The 24,400-nt window shown below is 44.0% G+C and overlaps 1 long non-coding RNA gene across 1 annotated transcript; it reads right to left on the reverse strand.

Moving 5' to 3' along the window:
* Positions 1 to 23,508, reverse strand: LOC147640946 (uncharacterized). The gene is made up of 3 exons (XR_015268629.1): positions 23,371 to 23,508; positions 19,813 to 20,098; positions 1 to 129 (listed from the first exon to the last, which is right to left on the reverse strand). It is a non-coding gene; the product is annotated as an uncharacterized LOC147640946 (long non-coding RNA).
* Between the last annotated feature and the right edge of the window lie 892 nt (positions 23,509 to 24,400).

The following is a 24,400-nucleotide window of genomic DNA, read 5'->3' on the forward strand; positions in this document are numbered from 1 at the left end:
ACTACAAAATAAGTCTGCCATCTGGATCATTATAAGCCACTGCAGGCTGTAAAATTTGCTTAAACAGCACACAAACACCAAAGAAAGAGCTCAAGCCAACAGAGTGTATACAGTAACCACCAAAGAAACCTGTCTTGCCACCAAATTCATGCTAGTTATGTTCTTGAAAAAACATGATATCAGGATGCATCTTATATACATATTCCCAAACAAGTCTCCATTTGTCAGAGGAACACAAAGCCTGTAAATTGTATGATACACATATTATAGGTGCATTCATTATCATGAACAGGAGAAAAGAGAACCATCATATCTATATCACCCTACAAAGCCCGAATGCCACCTTTCACAACATTAGACCAGAGCATACCACCTGGATCATATCTTCACTCTATGGGCCATCATAGAGAAGGCGAGGTCACGGAAACATGTATACTATTGCTTTGAGGATTTTCACAAAGCTTTTGATCCCGACCCTGTCTCTGTTTCAACTTTGCACGAGCACCAACTCCCACCTGACATGATTTGGGGTGTGATGGCCTATATGAGGTAGTGAGTGGCCAAGTTTGTGCACCAAGTCGACTCTCTCTGGACATATGCAATATATTGGGGTCAAACAGGGTTTCCCACTCTGCTACACTCTTTGATATGTACATTGATGAGATAGCAACCTTCATGAACAGCTTTGGGGCAAAAACTCACCGTTGGCTTAGATAGTTGTGCCCAAATTGTTGTATGCATATGGCATTGTCTTGATCTTATATTCAGCCAAGGGTTTACAGAAACACTTGGATGCATTGGCGAGGTTTTGCACGAGAGAGACCTTACCATAAACCACGGCAAGAACAAGGTCATGGTCGTCAACACATCCTATGAGGTTACATCACGGCTATCCTTCTTATATGCAAATGCCCCAATGGAGATTGTGAAGAAGTATGTATACCTCAAAGTCACCTTTACGGGTCCCCGCTTTTGCATGACCATGGCTGCCAGTGACCAATAGTGAGAGGCCACACCTCCCTAGCCCGTCTAGAGACAGAGTGTTTGTAGGCCCTCTTCCAAGAGCCTCATACCAAGTGTTGGATTCTTTACAGTTTGGTACGCCCAGCAACTATGAATGGTGTAGGGTTTTGGAGACCAAGGCTAGGTATGCCTACCTGGAAGAGCATAAAGAGGCTACAGGTGATGATGTCATGCATGATCAGAAGTAAGTCATCAATGCCACATAAGGTTGTACTATCAGAGTTTGGGATGGCCCCACTAGTCATAGAGACCCTCTTCCAAACCATAACCTATATCTAGCATGTATATACACTTGATAGGGATCACCTCAAGAGGTTGGCCTTCTATGCAATTACATCACAAGAGGGAGAAAGAAAGAAAGATTTTATTAACGTCTTCTAAAGGCCAAAAAATGGCCTATGAGACCAAACCTGTGTACATCATCATCATGTCTCAATGGACATCAAATGGATTACAAAAGAAAAAAAAAGTACAAAGTACTCTATAATGTGGAGATAAATCACATACAGGGCTTTGGTTAACTACTATGGGGTAAGTGGGAGGGAGGGGGGGTAAATACATCCAATAAAGCATCTAGCTCCAACCGGTGCCAATGACTGGGTGTAGGATGTCATACATCGGATTAGGAGCAAGATATCTCCCAATCTGTGCTAGATCAATCTGGGGTCTATCCTCTCTGCTATGTCTCCTCAAGATCTCATCAATCTGTGTCTGGTGGAGACCTGAGGGGTGAGGGCCAGGTGGGCAAGGGCGTCTCCTGGATCATAGCTCTCTCGCTCGGGCTGATGCCACTCCTCTACTAGTAGATGTAGAGATATTGCGTCTCCCAGTGACCCGGGTTTGGACCGAAGGAGCCATGGAGGATGTCCCACCACTGAGTGGCTGGAAGAAAGTAATGATCCGTGTCTAAGATGTAGTATCCCTCTGTTGTGGGAGCTGTTGTAATAGCCGCTCTCTATGACGTCGTAACTCCATCAAAAATCCCCCCAAGCATCTCTGATCATGAAACTGCATAACTCTACTGAGTGGACCAAATCCCTCCCTGAAGAGACAGTGGTATCTCCCCCGAATCTCATAGTATACTGGGCAATGGCAAACATAATGCTCCTCTGTCTCCACCTCTATGTGGCACAATCTGCAGATACGTGTCTCCCTCGGGGCTCCTGTAGCTCTCCTTGCCTCTGTCTCTAGAGTGTGTGAAGGTACCCGAAGTTGCCCAATAGTAGTGCGCATGGCATGAGACATATATACATCCATGTACCCTCGTCTCTGCACATGGCATGAGACATACATACATCCATGTACCCTCGTCTCTGCACAAACCCATCCTCTGTGAGCTGTAAGAAATGATCATGGTAGTGCTGCCTCTTCCCAGGAAGAGGCTGTGGAGGATCAATCCATGTATGACGTGTGTATAGTTGTATCAAATCCTCAATCGGTTCCTCTCCACACGGGAGTCTCATGGTCGGATGGTCCTCATCATACTGAAACGAAGGGAGCCTGTCCATACTCATCCCATGTAGTGAAAACCATTGTAAAACCTCTACATACCATGACTGCCACCCTGATGCTACTACTCGCTCTGATGACTCTACGGCCTGTCTCGGTAATCTATCTGGGGGCATGTGCCTAACCTGCTGAATAAATGTCACTGTCTAAAAGAGTGCCTCCACTAGCATGGGCGAAGACGCAAACTCTGCCAAAACTATCTCATGTGGCGTTGAGGTTTTACTATGAATCATCTGTGAGAACATAAGTATCTCTGGGCGCTCTAACCCTCGCCATCCGCTCGCTGATAGTCCTGGAGCCCAGATGGGAGATGCATACATCAAGGTTGGTGCGACCATGGTATCAAAAAGCCATCCCTTTGTACGGGGCTCCTGAAAATGCACTTGGTGACATTGCCTCTCAAGTAAAGCTAAAGCTGCATACCCTCTAGCTACCTTGTCCTAAACTGCCTGTCTCATGGAGAACCTCCCCGCCAAGCTAGTAAAGGTGACACCCAAATATACATATGAAGTCACTACATCCACACGTCTGTCCTGGTATATGATGTGGGTGGTCTCCCGCCCTTGCTTCGTGGTATTGAAAATCATAACCTTGGTTTTACCAAGATTGACCGTCAGGCCCCTCTGATTACAAAACTCTCCCAAGGCATCCATGTGCCGCTGTAACCCTGTTGTGTATCCGAGACAAGTACTACATCATCTGTGTAAAGCATCAAAGCTACATATAGATCTGCCAATATGATCCACTGCCCCCCCCCCCCCTCTGCCCACAAAATCTGCTAGCTCATCAATGTATAATCCAAACAGGGTGTGAGATAATGGCCATCCTTGCTTAACACCAATAGCGCTAGCAAGCTCCTCTGATAATCCGCCCGGGCATCGCACACGACCCACAACCCCCCAAGTGTCTACAATCTCTGCGTAAGTCTGTTGCGAGGCACAATGTCAAATGCCTTGCGGAAATCCACAAAGCAACAATATAATCTACGTCTATGTGCCTTCGCCTCCTCTATAAGGCTCCTGAGCGTGAAGATATGATCAAGAGTGGAGTGGTTTCAGCAGAAACCAGCCTGCCCAGTAGCTCTAAATCCAGAGATCTCTGCCAATTTACTGAGCTCATGCTCAATGACCGACCCATAAAGTTTGGCCAATGTGTCCTACCATCACAGTCCTATAGTTACCCGGATCCATGGGGTCACCAGCCTTATGGATGGGGGCAATAGTGTGTAAAGTCCATGCAGGCGGGAACCCCTCTACAATAGCCCTATTAAAGAGATGTGCTATAAATGGCGCCACCATGTCGGCTGCATAGGAAAAATGCTCACCTCTAAGGCCTGTGTGGTCCTCTGCGCGTCTGTGCTGGAGTCGACATATAGCACTCTCCACCATATCTGCTGTAAAGAAAGTAGAGTGAGTGGACCGAGGCTCTGAAGGGTGATCTAGCACATCATATAGTGACTGAGCATACGTATGCCAAATCTCGGTGTCAGACATAGGGATATGTGAACAGTGTTCCCGTAGCCTCCGCCAAGCCTCAGCTGAATCGTTGCTCAAAAATAAGTGGTATATGTCCTAGTGTTTGGTTTCCACGAACATGCATTTCTTCCGGCGGCAAGTTAAAGATTGGTTAAGTCTCTGTGCCTTGCGGCCCGAGATTTCACACCTCTACCTCCCGTTTGAGATGTGAACGAGTAGCTTGACACTCGTCATCATACCAACTATTTTGGGGCATCTTTCCAGTGTTACTCTTGGCAGTACTCCTTCAGGAATGTGGGAAGCTCAATAGGGTGGATGTATGTAGTAAACCTGTAAGCTATGTAGTAAGAGTGTCAAGAGGTGAGTGTGGGTCTAGATGAAGAAGGCCTCGGTAGATAGAAGAACTATATAGATGATCACAATCATGTGTGAAATATATAGTAGGGCAAAGTGATGTACTAGTAGTAGGTAAAGTGGTAGAACTAGAAGGATGTGCTCGTAAAGATAGTAACAGGTATGTATGGTCCGCCCCAATAGGACAAGTAGGGATGGAAAAAGAGTCCACGAGACTTATGGTCTGTATAGGACCAAGAATGTAGTCAACACTGCTCCACCCTCCTCCATATGGAAAACAAGTGTAGGCTCCTAAGCCTGGCCACCTCTCGAGCCCATTATAAATAATGAGCCGATGATGCGCACCAAACACCAATAGCTCTCCCATGTTTTTTGATCTCCCCTTGATCCTCCGAAGATCTCTGTATCCCAAGGTCCTCCTCATCCAGCCCCCTCAAATGTGGATCCTCCATGTCATACACCTCGCACTATCTACTCTGGGTCCTTGCATTAAAGTCTCCCACTAGCAAAATATCCCCCCTCGTCCTATACTCCGTTATCCCCTCCGACAATGCTGTGAATATCTCCCCCTCCTCTGCTACAGCATCCTCATGCTCCTCTGCATCCTCCATCTGATCTCTATGACGCTTCCCCTGAGCAAAAAGTGAGCCATCTGGTGAGAAATAGCATACAGCAATATATACCGCCCTTGTATCCGTGAGCTGCACTCTTACCCACATGAACCTCATCTCGGCTCATCACTGTAACACGTGGCCAGAGCTCCTCCCTAAAAAGTACAGCCACTCCCCCGATCCTTGAACACCTCCTGCCCATCTAGTCTATCCTCTAAAGGCAGACTCCCATGTATAGCTTGTCACCCTTGGCAAACTTCTCTCTTGACTCTGGTGTGTCTGTGAGAAAAATAATGTCCCGATCTCCCAACACCTCCTCAAAACACCCTGGATCTGACCACAGTGACCCACTGCAGTTCCACACTACCATCTGTAAATAGGCCGCGAGTCCCTATTCGACGATCTTGCCATCAATGATGACATGACCGTTACGATAGAAGGCTTTTTTTCCCACCATTCGTGCCGCCTTCACTTTGGGCATCTCTTATTTGCAATGTGCCACTTATGCCTTGGTAAGGTCATCATCCAAGTAAAAATTGTCCCCCGGTAAACCTCTAGCTACTACCCTTTTTTATAAGAATGTAACCCTGCCTGTGTCATCCTCAAACTGTAATATGAGAGGGAGCGGGAGCGGGTTAGGCTAGCTGGACTACCAACCTCCTCATCAGCACCATCACCATCATTATCCTTGCCAGCATGGTACTCTGAAGTAGTTGAGTGGTTTGATGCATATGGCCTCCAGATGGATTGTCTCCCCCCTTTTCTGTATAGTCTAGGCTCTCCATTCTTGGATTCAATGAGATCCCGAGATACATATAGATGCATGTGTTGCATGCCATGCATATTGTGATTGGCCAATTTCTTTTTCCATGGCTCAATATACCCATGGTATCATTGTATTACTCATGGTCTCATAGACCCTTGGGGTGCTACAAGAGTTAAGTGCCGACCCTTTGGTCATAGACCTCTTTCAAACTATTACTTTTACTCATCATGTATACACACTTGATAGTGAGCGCCTCTTGAGAGTCTCAAAGACGTCTAATACAATCACCGTAACTTACCATTATATGGGGATATTATGGAGTTCTCACAGCTGGGGGAAGTCCTCCTGCTTGGTGACTTCAATGCCAAGACAAGCCCCACCACTTGATCTGGACAATCCTATCACAAAATCCTATCAGACTACAGGAGCTGGACATCACTGATCGGGGTTATAGAGATCATCATAGGACCCTAAGAAGGTCACAGTGTATAGGATATATTTCCTAGAGCTGGAAGCTGCACACGGTCTTGTTATCTATAACAAGATGTCCCAATGGCCCTCCTCCGATGCCCTCAATCCTTCCCTTACTCCAAGGGTACCAGCACCATGGACTACTTGATGGGATCTCCATCTTTGTCACACCTTCTCCCTGACTTCTCCATCCTGCCAGCCCCCTTTGAAGCCGACCATGCCTACCTCTCTTTCACTCTTACCTGCACACCACCCGTCCTCCCCCTGCCATCGTCCCCCCATCTCACATTACAACCAAGTTTTTTTTTATCACAAGCTTGACCCTCTTTACTCTGACCACATCTACTACCACCTCCAAGATGTGGATCCTTATGTCCCCTACCCGCCCTCACATCACAACTCACCAGCATTCTCTACACATCTGCCACCACTTCTTTCATCTGCATGCAACGATCTACTGCCAAGCCACCTTGCAGTTTTATGTCCCAGAATTGTTGGTATGGTGACGAATGTCAAGCCACATGCTCCCATCTTACGCATGAGGTACGCATTGGAAAATCATGAGCACCAAGCGCAATGGATTTCTTAGCACCTCACCCAACACAAGAAAAGAGAGTTCTCTACGCTTGGAAAAGAGGATGATTATACCAACTCTTCTTAGGGCCGAACTACAAAGAAGCTCGAAGGAAACTCCGAGAACATCGCCCCACCACACCTATCACATGTTCGGACACATGGCACTCCTATGGACGCTCCCTCTATCAGATCCCCCATCAACCACGTCTGCCCCAACCTCCAGATCCCTGCCCCACCACCTCCACCTTCTTCACAAAGGGTATGGTCCACAAGGCCATCCGCTGTCTACATAATTGGGGCGCCGCGCCGGGGGGGGGGGGGGGGGGGGGGGGGGGGGAGGAGAAAACGAGGTACTTGCTACGGAGTACATCTCACATGCCGATGATATCCTAGAGCCCCTACTAGCCTACACGTTCAATAGACCCTCTGTGAAGGAATTCTACCCTCTTGGTCCATTAACACCATCACCCCCATCCTCAAAGCTGGAGATCCACTTGATCCTAATAACTACAGGACGATCATGATTGGCCACACATTGGCCAAACTCTATGGATCGTTCCTACAGGCGGAGCTTAGTTCATTTGCATAGAGAGAGGGATGTAGAGCCTCAAGACAGGCAAGCTTTCGGAGGAGCTACTCTACTCTTGACCACATTTTCATCCTCCGTGCCATTGTCGAGGAGGGCAAAGCACAACATCAAAGGATTTACTGCTGCTTTGTAGATTTCCACAAAGCTTTTGATATTGTACACCACCTCCTACACCGTCCCACAGGAGATAGGAGTCCCATCTGACATGGTTTGGAGCATCATCGCCCTCTATGAGTCCATCATCAGATGAGTGAGATCCCCAAGAGGTATGTCATAGGAGATTTCCAGCACTATTGGGGTGAAATAGGGTTGCCCTCTATCACCCACTCTTTTTGGTCTCTACATTGATGAGATCTCGAGCTTCATTGACAGATTAGGTAGGGCTGGGTCCACACTGGTAGGCATATTGATCCCCCTACTACTCTATGCATATGACGTCCTCCTCCTTTCAAATTCAGCCAAGGGACTTTAGAGACATTTGGATGCCTTACAGGATTTTTGCACTCAGCAGGACCTCATTGTTACCCAGAAAGATGTTTATGTTGCATTGAAAAAGTGGAGACACTATTTATATGGATCTCCTTATGTAGTTTATGTGGACAACTTCTTTTTTGTGGTTCTGTAAAAGGCTCATTGGTCAAAGATTATGCAAGAGTTTGACTCTGAGATACGTTATCAAAAAGGATCTATCAATAAAGTCGCAGATGCCTTAAAGCAGAATTGGACATGTGAATCAACTTTCGTTATTACCGACATTCAATCCACCTTTATAACTCTCTCAAGGACTTGTACATGAGAGAGAGATTCTTTAGTAGAATCTAGAATATAGTCCAAACTGAAACAACTCCTATTAGTGTTGGTTTGAAAGAGTATTCTATTCGGAATGGATTTTTCTTCCAAAAGAGAGAGCCTGTGGTACTTGATGTGGATGATGCAAGGAGTCGCATCTTGTCATGACATGCCCTCTCCTAGGCATCCTAGGGTGCTGAGGAATCAACATTTGGTTAGAAGAGATTTCTTTTTGTCAAATTTGAAAGCTAATGTCGAACACTATATTAGAAACTGTCAGTAGTGCCAAGTCAATGAAACTCAGCACTTGAGACATGGGGGCTTGCTACATCATTTGGAAAAGAAATGCAAAAGTATTCCTATGGATTTTGTGGTTGGATTACCACGGACATTGAGAGCAAATAGTGTCATTTGGGTGATCGTTGCTCGACTCACCAAGCTGGGGAGATTTATTCCACCCACAGAGAGAATCTCAGCTCTGCTTCATTGCGCACACGTGGGCTCCCTCCCATAGGGTTGCACCTGTCACATGCACTCTGCACTCAGTGCATGGTGACAAACTGGCTCATCATCAGCAGTGCAACAGTTGTTCAGTATTAGCTCCCAGTAGGATGATATTTGTCGTACGCCGTGACTCCATTGTACATCCTCAGTCCAGGATAAGTCAGGCACGAGCTACGTAGGTCATTCCTCAGCTTAGGGAGTCAGTCACTCACTCAAGTCCCTTAACCCACTTGGAGAGAATCATTCATGCATGTAGAGTTAGTAGAAGCCTTAGGGTTTGCATCAGAAAGCACTCTGCATCCTACATAATATGCATTCATATGCCTGTACATCATTTAGAACATCCCAAAAGCCTTAGGGAATTTACTAGGATTTATCTAGTATTTTTTCCATATTTTTTGGTATTTATTTAGCATTTATTGTCATTTATAAATATAGACTTTATTAAATAAATGACCAGCCAACTTGACCAGCCTCTAGTTAGTAAAAATAGGCTTGCATAGGGCTTAGTTTCTCATTCAGTCTTCAGTGTGCTAAGAGCTTTCCTCCTCAGCCCTAGGAGTTCCCTTGCCTTCAGCACTAGACTAGTCTCATCCAGCCCTTGGAGTGCTTGAGTTTGCTTCAGCCAGCCCTGGTTCTCCAACGCATGCAGTTCAGCAGTCCCTTCAACCATAAGCGCAGCCATACAGTACATCTATAGGCCTGAATCAGCAAACACACCTGCGTTTTCTGCATATAAACCAGCCGCCTGCAGTTCAGCCCCTATAGTCTGCGTTTCTGTCCAACAGCAGCCCCTACAGTCTGCGTTTCAGTCCAGCATCAGTCCTACACCAGTAATCAGGTCTACAGCCCTGCGTTTGCAGTTTTCCAGCAGTTTCAGCCTAGATTCATCAGTATACATCAATATCCAGCATTCAGTGCATCATCCAGGCATACACCAGTCAACTGGTAAAGGTATTTAATCATTCATAAGCATTTACAGCATTCTAACATAGCTTAGAACAGTCCACCGCCTTCTTTTCTCACCCTCAGGTGTGCAGCCCTTCCTCATGCCCTTGGGAAGAGTGCATAGGCTCGAGATCAGTTCATCGAGGTGTTTCTACAGCCGTGTAAAGTTCAGCTAGGCTTCCGATCCTCCGAGACCTTGCGTTTGGCTTATCTACAGTCCACAATCATTCTCTCTAAAGAAATAAAGTAAATATTATCTCGTTATCGGGAAAGGGGACTCTTCAGTGGGTAATTCGGGACCCAATCTGGTGTACAGTTCTCATATATCTCTCTCTCATCTCTTTAAAGTTTGAAGTATTAAAGTGGATTGCTAAACTCACGAAACTCAGGATACAGAAGACGGTGTGAGCATTTGTGTGACAGGATCTTCCAATACAAAGACTTCCGCTGCATATCACATTGGTATCAGATTCAGATTGTCCACACACACCGTATCCTAGCGTGGGGGCATCCTTGGATGGTTAGATTGCGTTCGGGCACGACCACCGACTTCAGTATCATGTCTACAGCAGAGAGTACTCATCAGCCGGAAGACGTCTGCCCCGAAGGAGACCATGTTCGTCCGCCTACAACAGACACCATAGCTCTTCTTAGAGCTCAGAACCAGTTGCTCATGGAGCGTCTCCAACTCTTGGAGGCAGCAGTAGCACGTCCTTCTCCACCTCCAGCAGCACCCGACTACAACTCCCTCTTCTTTCAGATGGAACAACAAAGGAGAGAGGATGAGGCCTGAAGGAAAAGAGAAAAAGCAGAAAGACAGAACTATGAGGAAGCCCAACACAAGATCGACGAAGACCGACGTCAGGCTGAACTCGCCGCTCGAGAACACCAACGTGAGCTTAATCGAGAACGTATGTTACTTGAGCATCAACGGGAAAAGGAGGCCATACACTTGAGATATCAGCAGCTCTCCTCAGTCTCCCCAATCATAGGTGTCACCAACTAGCAGTCCGTAGCAACATCAACCACCGTCATTCGCAGTCAACCAAACTTCAGTAAGTATGATGGTAAGTGTGATCATTCATCAATTAATCAATTTATTCATCAGTTTAAAGCTCATTTTCCATTAGCTAGGATCACGGAACTACAAGATAAAGTCCGCTTAGTGGCTTCCCATCTCACTGGTGAGGCAGTCACTTGGCAGCATTGGTCTAGTATTCATAGACCAGGCCATAGGTGTCACAGCCTTTGACTGGGACATCTTTTTCCATGACCTGAAGACCAGATTTCTCCCGCCCCAGTACATGACCGGCCTGAAAGACAAGTTCTATAGACGAGTTCTATAGACTCAAACAGAACGGATCCCCAGTGCTTCAGTTTTCCGGTAAGGTTATTACTTTAGCTGTAAGATTTCTCCCCAGCCCTCTAGATGTCAAGTACCTTCCCCTGTAATCAATCCCCTCTTCAGAATAATATAAGATCTTGTTTCTACCTATTTTGGCTTAGAGAGAGAAAATATTTTAGAGAGGTTATTCAGTTTTTAGATATTTTTGGATAGAAAAATCTCTCTTCTTATTAAAATAAATTCCCCCGAAACAGAAGTTCAAAAAGAATTTCAGAAGGTGCATTAGAAATAAATTATAATCTGTTCAAAAGGCCTTATCCTAAGAGTCTAGATTTTCTGAAAATTTTAGATTAAGGTTCCTATGGACCAATAAGATTAATCCAAATGTAGAGAGAAGATAAATTGAAAAATTTAAAAAAAAAACCCCAAAAATGAGTTAATGTTCACATAAGATGAAGAGTGGACTAAGGACCAAAGGAAATACTAAAAAAATGAATTTTTGACACCTCAGAGTGGGGATTCCCCCTCATGAAGGAGGCACCTATTTCACATGTGGTGGAGTTTTAAACTCTCAAATAATGAGATATTTCATCTCTCCTCTCTCCTAATTCAAAATTAGATTCAAAAAGTGAACTAAACTGACCAAAAAATGGTCAAAAATTGACCAAACTGATCTGAAAAATTCTAGAATCAGTTAGAGGCTTATTTTTTCCTATAAATATAAGCCTCTCCCTTTGTAGAAGCTTAATAGTGTTTTATGCACTGTTACTCTACTCCTCCCCAAAGCCAAAAACATTGAATTTTTTATAATTCACTTGTTTTTGACTAATTCCTCTACAAAGAATTGGTGGCCACTCTTGATTCAAGCAAGAGTAGAACCCTCAATCCCTCAAGCTAAAGAAAAGCTCACAAAACTCCATGTAAGTTAGAAATTCTACTTTTTTTAAATTCTATTCTATGTTTTTCTGATTTCTTGTTTTTTTTAATGTGAAATTGGATGTTATGCCTTGATAGAAAGGCTTCCCCTTTCTCTTCATTAAGAATTTCAGCCTTTCTTTATCCTAAAATGAGAAACAAACAAAATAAGTTAAACTTTTCCTATTGATTGCTCTTTAGAAGTGAAAATTGATTAGATCAGAGTGTTTTAATTCATCTTGGGATAAATTCTAAGTAGATTTAGAATGTAAAAATGGAGAAATGCTTAGCCATACAAAGGAGGTTATGACAAAATTTTCTTAAATTTTGTGGAAATAAGTTTTATCTTTATGTTATTCAAAAAGAGTAATCCCCTCCGTTTGTGTATTCTAAAAGTGTTATTTTTATTCTATGTATAGAAAGATGCATATTGAAAATATTTTTATTATAAAAGCATTATTTTTATTAGAATTAATTTCTATGCATAAAAAGATACATATTGAAAATATTTTTCTTATAAAAGTGTTATTTTCATCAATATTTATTTTTATGCATAAAGTGATGCATAAAAGAATTTTTATTATTATAAAAGTGTTACTTTCATCAAAATCGCATAAAAGAATTTTTTTTTAATAAAAGTGTTACTTTCATCAATATTGATTTTTTTGCATAAAGTGATGCATAAAAGAATTTTTTTAATTATAAAAGTGTTACTTTCATCAAAATTGATTTTTATACATAAAATGATACATAAAAGAATTTTTTTTATTATAAAAGTGTTACTTTCATCAATATTGATTTTTATCCATTAAGTGATACATAACAGAATTTTTTTTATTATAAAAGTGTTACTTTCATCAAAATTGATTTTTATGCATAAAATGATGCATAAAAGAATTTTTATTATTATAAAAGTGTTACTTTCATCAATATTGATTTTTATACATAAAGTGATGCATAAAAGATTTTTTTTTATTATAAAAGTGTTACTTTCATCAAAATTTATTTTTATGCATAAAATGATACATAAAAGAATTTTTTTATTATAAAAGTATTACTTTCACCAATAGTGATTTTTATACATAAAGTGATGCATAAACGAATTTATTTATTATAAAAGTGTTACTTTCATCAAAATTCATTTTTATGCATAAAATGATACATAAAAGAGTTTTTTTTATTATAAAAGTGTTACTTTCATCAAAATTGAATTTATGCATAAATGATTTTTATATCAAAATTAGAGTTTTCTTTAATTCTATGTTTAATTTCCATGAATAATTGATAAGTGAATAGGTAAATACTCTGTGAGAGAAAAATTCTATCGTTTCATATTCACTCGGATGGTAATGAGAAAACTCAAAGAAAAAAAAAACTATCGAAGTCGGAAGTTCAGATAAATGATTAATTTTTTCTTCATAGGAATTTGTGAATAGTTTAGAAATCAGTTAAGCAAATATTCAATGAATGAAATTCAGAAAAATAGTAATTGAAATATCACCCCTTTTGAGAAAGATAGTTCAGGAAGAACCTTACCAGACTCAAATCCTGAATCAAACTATGATCAAGACTTAACTCCTTCGTCAGTTTCAAGAAAAGACGATGTGACCAGTTCAAGAAAAATACACTCAAATCACCCACCGAATCTGAAACTAAGTTGAGATCCTTTGATTTTGATATGAGGATAAGGTTACAGAATTCGAGGAATTCTGTTTGGAATTCAGACCTTCAATCTAGAAGTCTTGGATACGGATCTAAGATATACTCATTGTATTCAAAAGAAAATCAAAATTGAAAACTTGCATAGAAACCCTATTTTCTTAAAGGACTGTCTTACACCAGAATACTGGGGGGAGCATTTGATATATGTGTTTTTCTAAGGGAAGTTCGGTTGCAACAGCTGGCGGGGAGTGTTCAAAGGATGGCTCACGCGCGGCAAAAACCTGTCCAAGTCTTGACCAGCCTCGGTATGGTGAAAAATGGTGTGCTTCCGGTACGATGGGCGAGGGCCGACGAAGCGGTCCCTGAGTGAAGTGCCAGGACATCTAAGAAGGATCCTAGAGGGTTCTGACCAGGCGATGCACAGGCTCGCGGTGCTTAGAACACCCATGCGTATGTCGTGGAAGATATATATGTATGATGACGAAAAAAAAATATTGTAATTTGTTACTGGATCTCGTTGCTGACCAGCTGGTCTCGAGACGGAGAGTCCAAAGTGATACCTGTTTTTGAGAAACAAGGAACTGGATGGAAATTTTGTTATGATATCTGTAATCAATAACTGTTTGTTCAATGGATCATTTTATAAGTTCAAGTTTTAAAGAGGAGTGTGTGCGTATCTGCTTTCTAAAGCTAAAGTTAAGAAAGGCATTCAATTATGGGTGGATGAGTAATTGTTTGGTTCTACCGATTCCAGTGGTAGGATGGTGGCTAACCCATGGGCCGGATGGGGTTAGGCTGGAATCAGTAGAGTTTCAATAATGAAATTGAACAATAGGAATACGCTTAGAACTCGAATAGTTAAATAATAACCCTGAAGACTTCTCAAATGAATAGATCAACAGTTGTGCCTGATTCAATTAGGAAAAAAGTGTTGATTTCTTCAAGTTAAGTCTGTAATAGTTTTCCTTCTATCTGGTTTAATCAGATGAAGGTTAGTTTAGTCTCTTGACCCCGTTAGAAAATTCGTTAAGAAATTCAAAAAGGTGGAATCGTCTCCGTTTTCCGGGCAAGGGAAATTTTCTCGGTTTCGGTTTCAGAATGATCACCAGATTAGTCTCGTGCCTGAACATTCGAGGGCGAGGCCCCGAGTGGGAAACCCTACCTCGCGCAAAAGGAAGCTACTTCCGCTGCTACCAACCGGGAATCCGGTGCGCAGAGGGGGCAGTGGGATCCCACATTAGCACATTAGTTAGGGTTATCTGAGCAGGCTAAGATGGAGCAATTCATTTGTGGATTGGACTCTAACATTCGGTTCACATTTCGTAACTTTGAACCAAGTACATATGACCGGGCTTTGACTCTTGCTCAGAATGAAGAAATGAAGATGAACAGAGGCAAGCCCAAGCAGTCATCTCAGTCCAGTACCAAACCCCAACAGGGGAAGGGTAATTCGTCTTCTAAAGACACTAAGACAGACGACAGTCCTAGCTCTAGTTCAAGGGGTAAGGAATCCAAGCCTAAGAAGACCCCTGAGGAAAAGGCTCAAGTAGGCATCACTGGAGACTATCTTCCTCCAGAGGAGCAAAGACAGTATCAGTCAGAAAATCGATGTTTTTTCTGTCATACCATTGGGCATGGTAAGAAGGATTGTCCAAAAAGGCAAGTGGAGCAAGCCTCCAAAGAGCCTTCTGCCACAGTTGCTGCAGTATCCCCCGCTCCTCCAGACCCGCTTGCTACCACCAATGCGGTTCAGATCTTACCTTCTATGCATTCCATGCCATCCGTGGTACTTGATGCTAAGCAGGAGGGTGAGGCAACAACCACACAAAAAAGCCTGATCCGAGCTTATGGCTCTGCCAAGGGCCGACAGTTCATAATCCTTTTTGACATGGGCAGTTCTGAGGATGCCATCTCTCCCCAGTTGGCTACCAACATGAGCTGTACCTTAGTGCCCTATCATTTGGAGGTAGACGGGTTTACACCTGGTCTCCGCACCCACATCTCTCAGAAGGCACACACAGCAGTTTTCTTTTCAAGTTCAAAAGGCCTCATTCGAGCGAGATTTCATTCTCTCCTCTTTTGGGATGTGACATGATCTTAGGAATCCAATGGTTTCGTCAATATGAACCTATTCCCAATTGGGGACAGGACACCTTTATCGTCTCTAAAGGTTTTCCTGAGCATATCATGATTCGGGGCAATAGGAGCATTCTTGGCATCCCTATGATTTCTCATCTCCAGGCCAATCAAGCTATCCGCAAGGGAGCAGAAGGAGCATTAATTTATGCTCAGACAGCTTCTATCTCATTGATAACCGATGTTTCATCATCTTCAGTCCTCAGTTGGCAGATCTCCTTTCTCATTCAGACATTTTTAAGGATGATCTCCCACCAGTATCCCACAGTTAGTAGAACCTCTTAGCAAGTTTCCCTCTTGTCTTTCCAAGACTTTCATGGGCAAACTAGAATAGCAGTCAGTTCACAAACATTTGAAACCTGTTCCTTATGGACGCATTTTCACAGTCATCACAGACCACCAAGCACTTAAGTGGCTCCCGACGATGCCAAGTGCCCAGTGGAGTGCTCAGCACACTAGACAGGGTCAGCTCTTCCAATAGGTTGGAGGAATGATCAAGTACATCCCTGGTCAGCATAACCCAGTAAACAGATGTTCTTAGTAGAAAGACCAGCATCCCGACCAGCAGGAATCTACCATTCTCAACATCTTTGGAAAAGACTTAGAAGATCAGTATGTCGATTCTGCAGAGTTTGGTACTCAACCCAGTTTGGCCCTCAATTTTGAGCCTAGCCATTATTCAATTCACAAACATGCATGTAAGTTTAGACGATATATCCACTTCCAGGAAGGGGATTGGGTCTCTTAGTGCATCATGAAACAAAGATTGAAACAAGTGGGTAAACGTTGTCCCAAGCTTTCATTCCGTAGTTTTGGCCCTTTTCCAATAATCAAAAAGTTCAGTGATGTCTCCATGAAGTTAAAGTTGCCTACCAGTTGGACGATGCATCATGTTTTCCATGTTTCTTGGCTAAAACCATATGTTGGTCCAAAAGTGATGTTTCAAATGAACAGCAGCCAGACGTGGTAGACGAAGCAGAAGTTATTGAGCCCGAGCAGATCCTTCTTCATCGATGGAAGCATGGTTCCGGTCGACGGATACGTCAGTTCTATACGAAATTCCGCGATCGAGGCACCCATGAAGCCGTATGGCTAGACGAGGAGTTCTTCCAGGAGTGCCCCCAGTCGTTGGCGGACTACTTGGAAGCCATGAACCTGCCGCCAAGCTAAGCAGGAGGGAATGTCACATGCACTCTGCACTCAGTGCATGGTGACAAACTGGCTCATCATCAACAGTGCAACAGTTGTACATTATTAGAACCCAGTAGGATGATATTTGTCATACGCCGTGACTCCATTGTACATACTCAATCCAGGATAAGTCAGGCACAAGCTACGTAGGTCATTCCTCAGCCTTAGCGAGTCAGTCACTCACTCAAGTCCCTTAACCCACTTGGAGAGAATCATTCATGCATGTAGAGTCAGTAGAAGGCATGTAGAGTCAGTAGAAGCCTTAGGGTTTGCATCAGAAAGCACTGCATCCTGCATAATATGCATTCATATGCCTGTACATCATTTAGAACATCCTAGAAGCCTTAGGGAATTTACTAGGATTTATCTAGTACTTTTTCCATATTTTTTGGTATTTATTTAGCATTTATTGTCATTTATAAATATAGACTTTATTAAATAAATGACCAGCCAACTTGACCAGCCTCTAGTTAGTATAAATAGGCTTGCATAGGGCTTAGTTTCTCATTCAGTCTTCAGTGTGCTAAGAGCTTTCCTCCTCAGCCCTAGGAGTTCCCTTGCCTTCAGCACTAGACTAGTCTCATCCAGCCCTTGGAGTGCTTGAGTTTGCTTCAGCCAGCCCTGGTTCTCCAACGCATGCAGTTCAGCAGTCCCTTCAACCATAAGCGCAGCCATACAGTACATCTACAGGCCTGAATCAGCAAACACACCTGCGTTTTCTGCATATAAACCAGCCGCCTGCAGTTCAGCCCCTAAAGTCTGCGTTTCTGTCCAGCTACAGCCCCTACAGTTTGCATTTCAGTCCAGCATTAGTCCTACACCAGTAATCAGGTCTACAGCCCTGCGTTTGCAGTTTTCCAGCAGTTTCAGCCTAGATTCATCAGTATACATCAGTATCCAGCATTCAGTGCATCATCCAGGCATACACCAGTCATCTGGTAAAGGTATTTAATCATTCATAAGCATTTACAGCATTCTAACATAGCTTAGAACAGTCCACCGCCTTCTTTTCTCACCCTCAGGTGTGCAGCCCTTCCTCATGCCCTTGGGAAGAGTGCATAGGCTCGAGATCAATTCATCGAGGTGTTTCTACAGCCGTGTAAAGTTCAGCCAGGCTTCCGATCCTCCGAGATCTTGCGTGTTTGGCTTATCTACAGCCCACAGTCATTCTCTCTAAAGAAATAAAGCAAATACTATCTCGCTATCAGGATAGGGGGCCCTTCAGTGGGTAATTCGGGACCCAATCTGGTGTACAGTTCTCATATATCTCTCTCTCATCTCTTTAAAGTTTTAAGTATTAAAGTGGATTGCTAAACTCACGAAACTCAGGATACAGAAGACGGTGTGAGCATTTGTGTGACAAGATCTTCGAATACAAAGACTTCCGCTGCATATCACAGCACCTGAGCCCCTTCTCGCTGATTGCGCCTGCACCTGAGGTCCCTGCCATGGCCTGAGCCTTTGCTTGCCAGTTGCTCGCACTGCTGCATACAGGCACACAAGTGGGCTTCCCCACCATCTCCCTCGATGATCCCCCCCGCCCTCTTTGTGCCCACTTCTGGCCATCATCGAACTGGCTGTTGGCTGCCACCAATCTGGTTTGACCACCACCGCTCTGGTCGGACACTGGCCAACTAGCCTTGAAAGCGATTATTTATTAATAAGTGTGCTTCAATGCTTTATGTATAGCCCATTATAACTGGGGTTATTGGCTCATAAGTGCACATCCCATACACACAGAGATATCAAGAGATCAATACACGCGCTAGGCCTTGGACATAGCTTGAGTCACATTTTTGGACAATCGGCTCCGGTGATATGGGACACTTGGGTTTGGGTGAAGCATGTGGTCATGGTGTTGGCAGGCAAAGTATTATTTAAGGGTCAATCTTAGCACTTGTAAAAGATTGTAATTATTTATGAGTAAAAGCATGTCCCTGAACAGCCCAACCAGCCTCGTGCCCAGGGCAGGGCCAGGGGCTGGCCATGTGAAAAGTCTCATATGGGGGTGGAGGGGGGGAGTGGAGGTTTTGGACACTTAGCTGCTGGCCAACATGCTGACCAGCAGCTATGGGGGGAAATTCTGTACAGATGAGCCCTGAAATCCCCTCTTCAGCATGCAGCCCACCAGAAACAGCATCTACAGCCCTCATAAAAAGAGTGCATATTCAAGCCGAAACCTGCAACAAGTAATCATTATCATAATACTGAAGCAACTACTCCCTAATAGGGCAGGAAAGAGGAAGTGGAGCCGGGGAGGGGGGCGGCGGGGGGCGGCGGGGTGGGGGGGCGGTAGCATTGTTTGGGGTGGGACACAATGCTGTGCGGCAGAATTTTGTCTGTGTAAAACGGTTCTGTATGAACAGATAATCAGTTCAGCCAAGCTACCTGACATGGAATCATTCAACTTATGCTTCTGAAGCATAAGAATGTCAATTCATGGCAAGAGCAGTTAAATAGGCCTTTAGGGACTACTCCATTGAGCTGCTGGTCCATGCAGTTCACAAGAGTATTTGCAACTTACAGAATCAGACAGGAAGGCCAAAAATACATTCTGTCAAAATTATATAAGGTGGTAGACTGTATGCCTTTGTCGGTAGACCCCTGCAACGGTTGATTTGTTACCTTGTCTACTACCCACTCGAGCTGCTACTCAACGTGATGAATCTTAATTTGCTGGCAGCTCAACTCTCGTTCACTGTCAGCTTAACCCCTTCCCAAGACCAGAGTTAGACTCTAGTCCCATGACCCAGGCCAGGCTAGGGATATATTTGTTACAACACCTGATTTCTCCTTTTATCAAAAGCATGGCGCTAGTCATGTATGTAAGCATAGGTGGTATTATTGTTGGGAAGGATACTCAAAAGATGGAAACACTTCATTAGTAAGCTACCTTGCATACTCACACCAACACGAGTTCTACAGAGAAGAAGTGAACAAGTGCATACCTGATTTTTTATAGAGGCTTCACTTTGGCATGACCGTATGATTGGAAAGGGGAGCCGTCTACTATAAAGCATTGCAAAGCTATGTTTGATTGTATAGCTCTTTTTTTTAATAGTCGACGGTCTAAAAAACACTTCGTTTGGCAACTTGTGTTTTCCTTGTAGAAAAGAGCTGCATCTGAGAACATGATCACACTGTCCTGCCATTTGATATTCCACAGCTTTACTTTGAGATGTGTACTTGAGACCAACAATTCGAGTCTATCGTTTACCAGAAATTCTATGGGACCTACAAGTATGGTGCTGAGGTTGCAGCATCTCTCTCTCTCTCTCTCTCTCTCTCTCAGATAACATAGGGACAGAGTATTGAGAGGACATGCTGAGAGACAAGGCCAGCCCATAAAAGGCATTGCCCAGATATTCATCACTGATTTCTTTACGGCACAAGCATCCACATCAGCCACCCACGCCAACACTGCTGCATCGACATCAGCTCATACCAGCCATACACGAGAGCCATATTCAAGTCCCAAAGGAGTCTTGAATGAGCAGGCCTGCTCCATCTTACGTGCCAGGTGCCCCCAACCCAGAGCACTGAGGATCTCCACCACACACACACAGATCCACGAGATACTCCGACAAATGACATGCCCTCACCATAACCACATCTGTCATCAGGAAACTAATAGAGTCATTAGAGTCAGGTTTCAGTTTTCAGCTTTCATGTTTTTCCATGGCACTGTATACCCATGGTATCATTGTACTATTCATGGTCACATATGCCCTTCGGGTCTTTTGTAGACATTAATATATCTTTTTTTCTTTCTCAAGCCAAAACCCCCCAAAAAAAACCAATACTCTGTGAATTTTTAGTGGAGGTGATTGTAACTTGACATTGCAGATTTACTAGTAGCTCAGTAGGATGTTTTCATGTATGTTTTTCTTTTCTCAACCATAGATTTAGCTCAAGACCAACATGATCTTTCAATTATGTATGTCTCATAGGTCATTTTGGCATTATTTAGACGTTAATATCAATTTTTTTCTTTTCTTTCTTTCTTTCTCTCTGAAACATACAGCAAAAATAGAAAATTTCAGCAATTCTCAGTCACATTTGCCAAATGGGGGGAGACACTGATGACTCCTGAAACCCTGTAGAAAAACAGCATACAAACATTTCACCAAAAATCGCCCGCTTGGGAAAGCGGAATGGCCTCCAAGGGAAACTAAAAGAGGTCATTAACAACAAGGATACCCACAACAGTACAGAGAAGCCCACCACTTCCATGGTTGGTTACACCCACAATGGATTCAATGCAGTAAAGGAGATACTCGAGCTCCTTGAGCCATGATAAGGAGCTTGTAGAGATGAAGAAGCACCACTACAAGGAACTCACATGACTGAGGGAGAAACACATGGTACAAATAGCGAAGCTAAAATCCTTGCGGGACGATGAGGCAGTAAATTAAGGCCTCTCTCCAATCGGAACAAGAACTCACCAAGGTAGGTTAACAAGGATCTTAAGGACCCTCAAGGCCAATATGATCCTCCAAAAGGATTTGAAGAAGGCTCGGGCTGAAATCAAGGAAGAAAGTGCACATTTGTGTAAGGACTTACAGGAAGCGAAAAGAATATTGATGCAAGTTCTCAAGGGTGGAAGTGGTGAAGAAACAGAAACCCAACCATACTCAAAATGAAATTATGAAAGCCACACTTAGGGAGGACAAGTGCAGGCAATTGCGCACCCTTCATGTAAGAGTTACAAGGCTCCCCACAGAGGACTCACCCAAGGAGGATGGGGTGAAATTACGCAGGCAGATGGGGGAGGACCCCTCTTTCATTGATGCATGGAGAGCCAGGAAAGACCCAACTAAAGAGAGGCCTCTCCTTCTCAAATTCAGGGATTTTCAGTCATGACATGCCTTCTTGAGGAAAAGGGGTGCCCTATGGGGCACCAAGATCTACATAGGGGATGACCTCACCCCTTTGCAAGTGGAGCAAAGAAATCTATGGAACCATCACAAGATGAAAGATGGCAACTTGGAATTGCAATGGCACATTATGGCCATATCACTGGGAGAAACATTATCTTTTATACAGAGAAACATTAGAGCCGTGAGGAAGGGTTACCAGAAAGGGGAGACTAGAACATCCGAAGGGGTGCAGGGATGTGGAGGAGTCATTGCCACACCCACATATAATCCTTACAATGGTGAGGAAGGATGAGGAGGTCAGATATATGTAGCTGCAACTACATCTCCCAAGGGCAGGCTTGTACACATTGCTCCATCTGAGATGTCTGCATGTGCCTAGCCCAGTAGGCAATCGCCATTCATGCCTCTGTATAGGACATCATAGAGTACTCCAGATTGGGTGATATTCTTCTGCTAGGGGATTTTAATGCACAGTTGAAGAGCCATAAAGTTCAGTTACTGGATTTAGGAGACCCCGTTTTGGTAGAGGAGCTAAACCCATGGTACAAAGGCATGCAGATGACATCACAGGACCTAGGACACACCACAGCTTTTGGCAGATACTTCATTGATGTGGGAGCTGCCCATGGACTCATTATATATAACGGGATGGATGGATGGTCCTCTGGCGGTCTCACTTGCTTCCTCTAGCATAGTGGACTACTTGATGGGGTCCCCGGCTTTGGCTATTCACATTCAGGACTTCACCACCCCACTCCCATACCATTTCTCCTTCACCATATCTGGCATCCTCCCACCACACCATCTGCCACACTACACACGAATCCACTGCCACCATGACCTCAATGATGTGTATCATGACAACATCTACCACCAACTCTGTGAACTTGATCCCTCTGCCTGCTCCCCGAACTCACACCCCAACTCACCACCATCTTGCACAACTTTGCCACAATCTCCTTCCCTTGCACACACCGCTCGACCGCCAAACCCTCTCCTGGATACATGCCTCAAAACAGTTGGTATAACGAGTGTCAGGCCACCCGCTTTCGCCTCTTGCAAGAGCAAGCGAGCAGGCAAATCACCCTATGTAGGAGGAATTATGGAGTCTACTTGGTAGACCCAAGGAGATCGGTGAAAAAAAAATGTATCATATCACTTAGCTTCTGATGCATTTGACTTAAGTGGGGCTTATGACTCCAGAGCATGATGTGTATAATGATTAGAAAGTGCAAATTAGAACTTTTAAATACGCTACGCCTGCAGGTGACAGGAGGATTTTCTTAGAGTGAGAACTTCAGGTTGAAAGAGTCGAGTCTCATTGTATGAGAAGGTGGGGCATAACCCATGGTATGTGGGATTATGAGATGACAAGAAGGTGTAGAGAAGGCTGGCCAATTGACCACATCTGAACATTGTGCAAAGCCCTGCGACTTGTGAGGAGAGGGTCCAGAAAAACTAGTCAGAAGACCTTTCTCTGTGCATGGAAGATGGTGCCCTACAGAATTTCTTATACACCCTTGGTCTAATGTATCTCTTTAGAAGGATCTTCTCAACCCAGCAGTACCCCAAAAAGCCTGCTGCAAGCAGTCATCATAATTACAGTGGCCATGCATTGAAGCGTACCTTATTGTAATTAAGTTCAAATGTAGCCCAGAAGTTCCTAAACAGGATTGTGAAAGGAGTGCAACACCCAGGCAGGTGCATTTTCAATGTTACAATACTGCAATTTGAGCAGAAATCCAGGCGTGAGGAACTAACCTTATATTGACGAGACCTTCCAGTGAGGAACTAACCTTATATTGACGAGACCTTCAGGCTTCCAGTGAGAGGAGTGAGTTGCTCGCTCTCGCACGTCTGGGTCTTCGGACAAAGATTACTACTCCATGTGTCCAATTCCAATTCCAAGAGCCCGCCTGTGGGCCCATTTTGGGATTCACACCCAACACGTGTCCTCATAACGCGTGTAAAGCGTGTGACGTCCGGGTGCTTCGTGTGAACTGACCGCCGCCCAATTTGGGCCTGTTCACTGCCAATTGCTCTGATGGAGGCATCGTTGCTTTCTGACGCCCATGATCAAGGTCCAACTTTTCATGAGGTAATTCAGATTGCTAAGAGTAGAAGTCAATATTCAAGCCCACTCCCCATCTCTCTATACCCTCTCTCTCTCTCTCTCTCTCTCTCTCACACACACACACACCTCATCTCCCACCATGCCTCCCTACCTCTCTCTCTCACACATACCTCATCTCCCACCCACCCTCCCTACCCCTCTCTCTCTCTCTCTCTCTCTCTCTCACTTCATCTTACTCTCTCTCCCCCACTTTGTCAATCGTGTCTCTCTCGTCCTCCCTCTCCTTGCATCTCTCTCTCTCTCTCTCTCTCTCTCTCTCTCTCTCTCTCATCATCTCTAGCATCTCTCTCCCTCTCTTACTATGTTTGTCAAGGGTGTATCTCCCTTCCTCCCTCTCCTTGCATATCTCTCTCTCTCTCTCTCTCTCTCTCTCTCTCTCCCCCCCCCTTGTCTCTTATATCTCTCTCTCCCTCTTACTATGTTTCCTTTTATTCTTCATTTACATGTGTTGGCATGTCATTATCTCTCTCTCCTACCCTCGCTCGCTCTAACCTCAACTCTAACCCTACCTCCCTTCCTTTC

Source organism: Cibotium barometz, chromosome 2 (assembly GCF_041138505.1).
Source record: "Cibotium barometz isolate CiBa-2024 chromosome 2, ASM4113850v1, whole genome shotgun sequence".
Lineage (NCBI taxonomy): Eukaryota > Viridiplantae > Streptophyta > Polypodiopsida > Cyatheales > Cibotiaceae > Cibotium > Cibotium barometz.